Raw genomic sequence first — 7,059 nt, 5'->3', positions numbered from 1 at the left:
TCAATCCAACGAGTTCTGCTTCCACTCTGCATGTGCGCGCAACCTGAGGCTGATACCAACCGAATCCTGTGGCAACAGCGATCTGCTACGCTGCGGCTATATGCTTCGGCTTAATTGATCCAAGTGGATCTCAAGTGAATCATTACCAGTCAACTCAACTAGTACTTTTCTCTCTCATCGCTAATTGCTACGTCCAATGTTGAAACAGCTACCAGGTGCTATCTATTTGAATCAGATTTTTTGTCCCGCTTAACTAATTCTGTCAAGAAGTTTTCTACCGGCTTGTACTACTTTGTGTACACAGATTTATCTACTCATGGCATCCATGAAGCACGATCTTCCGCTGCTGGATTGTGACACAAGGTTTACTCTATGGCAACTCAAGATGCGGGCGTTGTTGGCGCAGGCCGACTACGATGATGCACTGGATAGTTTTGGGAAGAATAGAATTGAGGATTGGACTGCTGAGGAGAAAAGAAGGGATCGTAAGGCTTTGTCACAAATTCAACTCCATTTGCATAATAATATTTTGCAGGAAGTTTTGAGCGAGAAAACTGCCGCCGCTCTATGGTTAAAGCTGGAAGGGATTTGCATGACTAAAGATCTCACCAGCAAGATGCATCTGAAGCAAAAATTATTCATGCACTGGTTACCCGAGGGAGGTAACGTTTTGAATCATATTTCAGAATTTAAAGAGATCATATCCGATCTAGATGCAATGGAGGTTACGTATGATGAAGAAGATACTGCTTTAATGTTACTTTGTTCGCTGCCAAGTTCTTATACCAATTTTCGAGACACCATATTATACAGTCGTGATACTCTCACGCTTAATGAAGTTTATGAAGCTTTGAACTCTAAGGAGAAGATGAAATTAATGGTGGCTCATGATGGTTCGAGTTCATCCCAAGCCGAGGGATTATCTGTTCGTGGCAGGACAAAGGAGAAGAGCTCACATAATGGAAACCGTGGCAAAAGTAAGAACGGCCAGAGGGGCCGGTCGCAATCTAAAGACAAGAAGCAGTCTTGCAGGTATTGCAAGAGAGACGGGCATGACATCTCAGAATGTTTCAAGTTGCAGAACAAGGAAAAGAGGAATGGCACATACAAACCGAAAGGTAACAAACAAGGTGAAAATTCTGCTAATGTTGCTCGTGATGAAAGTTCCGATGATGCTCTTGTTGTTATTGCTGGATGTGCTGAGACCAATGATGAGTGGGTACTTGACACTGCGTGTACTTTTCATATGTGCCCGCATAGAGATTGGTTTACTACTTTCGATTCTACTACCGCTGCTGGTTCCGTTTTGGGTTTTGATAATTCACCATGCAAGATTGAAGGCATTGGTTCCATTCGAATCAAGATGTTTGATGGCACAATCAGAACTTTGACAGATGTTCGGTATATTCCGAAGATGAAGAGAAATCTTATCTCTGTGAGTGCCCTTGATGCAAAGGGGTACAAGTATTCAGGTGGAGATAGCATTTTGAAGGTCACCAAAGGTTCTCTCATTGTGATGAAAGGTGACTTAAGTTCGACTAATGGTCTTTATTACCTTCGAGGTTCTACCGTTTCAGGTAACGCTACTCCAGTTATTTCAAAGAATTCTGGTTGTGATGCTTCTAACCTTTGGCATATGCGTCTTGGACATATGAGTGAACTTGGTTTGGCAGAGTTAAATAAGAGAGGTCTTCTTAAAGGATACCAAACTGGTAAATTGAAATTTTGTGAGCATTGTATCTTCGGCAAGCACAAGAGGGTGAAGTTCAACACTTCGACTCATACAACTGAAGGTATTCTTGATTATGTGCATTCTGATTTATGGGGACCATCTCGCAAAAGGTCATTAGGTGGTGCTCGTTACATGTTGACTATTATTGATGATTATTCGAGAAAGGTTTGGCCTTATTTCTTGAAGCATAAATGGCAAGCTTTCTTAGCTTTTAATGAGTGGAAGATTATGATTGAGAGACAAACTGAAAAGAAGGTAAAAATACTTCGCACTGATAATGGTATGGAATTCTGTTCTAAGCAATTTGGGAATTATTGCAAGTCTGAAGGCATTGTCAGACACCACACCGTTCCATATACTCCTCAACAAAACAGTGTTGCTGAGCGTATGAACAGGACCATTATTTCCAGAGCCCGTTGCATGTTGTCCAATGCAGGTTTGGATAGGCGTTTTTGGGCTGAGGCCGCTTCCACTGCTTGTTATCTCATCAACCGTTCACCATCTATTCCTCTTAATAATAAAACTCCAATTGAGGTATGGTCTGGTTCACCTGCTGATTATTCACAATTGAGAGTTTTTTGTTGCACTGCTTATGCTCATGTTGATAATGGGAACTTGGAGCCTAGGGCTGTTAAGTGCATCTTTCTTGGTTACAAATCTGCTGTTAAAGGTTTTAAATTGTGGAATCCTGAAACACAAAAGATTGTTATTAGCAGGAGCGTTATCTTTAATGAATCTGCTATGTTACATGATGTTGCATCTACTAATGTTCCAATTGAGAGTGAACAGCAGTCTACTGTTCAGCAGCCTACTGTTCAGGTGGAGCATGTTATTGATTCAGGTGATACTTCTGATAAGGAAAATGCTGATGCACATGATGAACCCGTCTTTGATGATGAACATGTCACTCCAAATCAGCCTATTGTTCCACCCAGTTGGAATCTCACACGTGACAGAGTTAGGCGGGGTATTAATGCAACTGAAAGGTTAATTGAGGAGTGCAATATTGTTTCTTTAGCTTTATCTGTTGCAGAAGAAATTGAAGGTAATGCTGAGCCTTCTTCATATTCTGAGGCTATTATTTCTGGTGATAGTAAGAAGTGGATGACTGCTATGCATGATGAGATGGAATCACTTGAAAAGAATGGCACTTGGGATTTGGTAAGATTACCTAGAGAGAAGAAACCTATTCGTTGTAAGTGGGTTTTCAAGATAAAAGAAGGTGTTTCTCCCAATGATGAGACAAGATATAAAGCAAGGTTAGTTGCTAAAGGTTATAGACAAATTCCAGGTATTGACTATAACGAAGTCTTTTCTCCTGTTGTGAAGCATAGCTCTATTCGCACTTTACTTAGTATTGTTGCCATGAATGATTTTGAGCTTGAACAATTGGATGTTAAAACTGCATTCTTACATGGAGAATTGGAAGAGGATATTTATATGGAACAACCTGAAGGTTTTGTTATTCCTGGAAAAGAAAAGCTTGTCTGTAAGTTAAAGAAATCTCTTTATGGATTGAAGCAATCCCCTCGACAGTGGTACAAGAGATTTGACACCTTTATGCTCTCTCAAGGTTTCAATCGGTCTAATTATGTTAGCTGTGTTTATTTGAAAGCAGTCAATGGTTCAGCTATTTATTTGCTCCTTTATGTTGATGATATGTTAATTGCTGCAAAGAGCATGTCAGAGATTGATGAACTAAAGAAGCAATTGAGTAATGAATTTGAGATGAAGGATTTGGGTGCAGCAAAGAAAATACTTGGCATGGAAATATCCAGAGATAGACCATCTGGAAAATTATATCTCAGTTAGAAGGGATATATTGATAAAGTTCTTCATCGTTTTAATATGCATAATGCCAAGCCTGTAAGTACTCCATTAGCTGCACACTTCAAATTATCATCAGCATTATGTCCTGAGTCAGATGTAGATATTGAGTACATGTCTAGAGTTCCCTATTCGAGTGCAGTTGGTTCACTTATGTATGCCATGGTTTGTTCTCGTCCGGATTTATCTTATGCACTGAGTGTTGTTAGTAGATACATGGCTAATCCTGGAAAAGAGCATTGGAATGCAGTTCAGTGGATTTTCAGATACCTACGAGGTACTTCTAATGCTTATTTACAGTTTGGGAAAACTGGAGATGGACTTGTTGGTTTTGTTGATTCTGATTTTGCTGGTGATTTGGATAAGAGAAGATCACTCACAGGTTATGTTTTCACCATTGGTGGTTGTGCTGTGAGTTGGAGAGCAACTTTGCAGTCTATTGTGGCTTGTTCCACTACTCATGCCGAGTATATGGCTATTTCTGAGGCATGCAAAGAAGCTATCTGGTTGAGAGGTTTGTACACTGAGCTTTGTGGAGATTCATCTTGCCCTACCATATTTTCTGATAGTCAAAGTGCTATATATCTTACAAAGAATCCAATGTATCACGAGAGAACAAAACACATTGATGTCAGATTTCACTATGTTCGAGATGTTGTTGCTAAAGGTGATTTGAAGGTATGCAAGATAAGTACTCATGATAATCCAGCCGATATGATGACAAAGCCAGTTCCTATCAATAAGTTTGAGCTTTGCTCAGGCTTAGTTGGTATTTCTCACTAGTCCTATGGACTTTGACGCACGAGGTGTTTAAGCTGATTTGGATGGAGTTATTCACTTTCTTCGACTACTGGAGGGAATTTGGCTCAAAGTGGAGATTGTTAAATTCTGATCCAAATTCTACCGTATTGGACTAGACGTAGTACAATCGGTGTGGGCCTTTGCGTTGGTACCGACGCATACGAGTACAACTCGTTTACTTGTCCTCCAAGGACTCTTATGTATTGCCCCTCCTATATACTCCATGTAGTCGCACCTAAAGACGGCCTGTCGTCTCGTGCTTGTAATACTCCACCCTCATAGTGATTGTGCCTTCGTGCGTCCGTGGTTTTCTCCCGCAAGGGTTTCCACGTAAAAATCCGTGTCTCTTGTGTCTCGTTGATCTCGTTTTATCTAACATCCTCCACGCCCGGAGATATGTGGGCACAGATTTATAGGACTACGCGACGGTATGCATCACGTCCTTTTCGTCGCTACAGAAAGTGAGTATGCGCTGCACCGAGGCATCTTGACGATCCTGTAGGCGTGATGAACCGTTGCCATGAACAAGGGTAGCCTAATATAGCACCGTAGGGCAAGCCAATGGGGGCAACGTCAAAGATGATGAATTCCGTCTAGTAATACTCGCAGTTGTCGAGGGTGACGGGAAGGCACACCTGCTCGAAGGGCAGGGTGGTTCTGCTGGTGACGCCCACGAAGGGCCTCGTAGGAGCGAGGCGCTCGTATGGCACGTGCAGTGCGTGGAAAACGTCCACCGAAAGCAAGTTGAGGCCCGCACGACCATCGATGAGCGTCCTGGAGAGCGCCACTCCGTCCGATGGTCGGAGTGCACAGCAGGGGGACCGCACCTACTGCATTGATAGACTGGGGATGGTCACTTGCTCGAAAGCGATGGGAACCTTTGACCACCGGGGATAGCCCACGGACCTATTTGCTGCCAGGGCCGTGTTCGCCTCTCGCGATGAGTACTTGATGTGGCGGCAGGACGGAGGGGTTTGTGCCCTGCCGAGGATGCAGGCTACCCCGTGGAGCGCCCGAGAGCTCCCACCAATAGCGACGTCCTCGCCCGGGGCCGTGAGGGTGCCTACATAGCAGTAAAGAGGGTGAGGGGAAGTGGCACGCCTTGATCGACCGACGCGTCCCAAGACTGGCATGGAGAAAGGGAGCGTTCAGTCATCACTCGCGGTGTTGGCAAACTTGGGGGCGTGCCCAGGCCTAATGCCGCACATGTGCATGGCGAGCCGACAATGCGACAACCCCCGATCCATGAGCTGCACGGCATGGAGAGTAGGGAAGGCGCAACCTGCCAGTGAAGAGGGGCAACAGGATACCTCGGTGCCAGCATCTGCATGGACTTGAGCGGCGCACACGGGCGCCGGGCCGGTGCGCTTGGGGTGGATGCGTCCATGCCGAGGTTGGTGTCGTGCCCAATGACACAAAGACAACAAGTCCACCTACCTGATGCACCAAATGTCAAAGTCTTGGATCCACACCCATAAGATTCTCCACGAAGGAGGTTCGGTTACTAGGGACTAGGCTTGCGACCTGCAGGACAATAACAAACACAACAAAAATGTACGGTGAAGTCACTCCTCCTCCTTGCCGGAGAAACTAGGAACACACGAGCTACCCAGGGCCACCTACGGCCGAAAACCCTACTCCAGCTTGTGTATAAATTTCTTGGGAAAGGGGAGATATTGAGGTTGTGGTACACGTAGGTTGGGGAAGAGAATGGTTTGATCCCTTACATAGATACCTTCCTGCCCCTCTTGTAGTGCCTTGGTCCTCTTCCCAGAAAACATGAGCGGGGAAGGGTAGCCACAGAGCGACAATTCAAAGGGGACAGGTATCCAGTCCTATCCTGAATAAATATTTTATTCGACTGATAAAGTAGCTTTCGTGATGCGATTATGGGCTCGGCCATGAGCTTTGTCCTGCAACACCAATCCATCATGATCCTCTATCACTTAAATGGTAAGCTTTGCGCCTGCTTTTGGAGGGGCACCTCATGTTGCCACCCTATCATGAGAAGGGACATCTGCCCTGTCCGCACCAGCTCGCGTGGTTCCTTTTGTCCTTCTCCACATGGGCTGTCACCAATGGGATTGACACAGGGTCCTATGGTGAGCGTCGCACGCCAGGACTCACGAGGCACTAGTGCAGAAAAACCTAACTATGGCGTCGCAAAGAAGGTTGTGCTACTGTGGACATCCAACGCCATCAATATGGTGCCACAATTAAAAAATAATGGTGTCGTTGGGTCCCACGTCAGCGGTATTCTACATGCTGATGGCGTGCCATGTCAGCAACACCACCACTATAATCGCTCACCTAGCCGCGTGCAATGTACATTGCATGGCAGGAACGTTTCGCGCAGCCAAAAAAACTTCACATCACGTAACATTTAGCATTTAGCATTGTACACGAGGAATTAGCCCAATAGAACAATGCATTCCAGTTAATAATAAGTGCCAATCTCATAAGCAATACTAGCAAGAGCTAATAAGTAGCTATTATAATGACAATCCTCACAAACAGGAGCAAAGTAGCTATATCATAGTTAATGAGTTCATTTCGCACGAGCAAACTAACATAGTTAAAGGATGTCGAAAATGATGATCATCCTCAAGTCATGGCGTGGGGTGTTGCTTCTTCTCAAACAACAGCGCCAAAAATTGACTCGTTGACGGAGACTTGCTTGCGTTGGTTTTTCCCTTGAA

The sequence above is a fragment of the Hordeum vulgare genome, chromosome 4H (assembly GCF_904849725.1).
Source record: "Hordeum vulgare subsp. vulgare chromosome 4H, MorexV3_pseudomolecules_assembly, whole genome shotgun sequence".
In the NCBI taxonomy this organism is placed as follows: Eukaryota; Viridiplantae; Streptophyta; class Magnoliopsida; order Poales; family Poaceae; genus Hordeum; species Hordeum vulgare.
Note: the sequence above shows the minus strand (reverse complement) of the source record.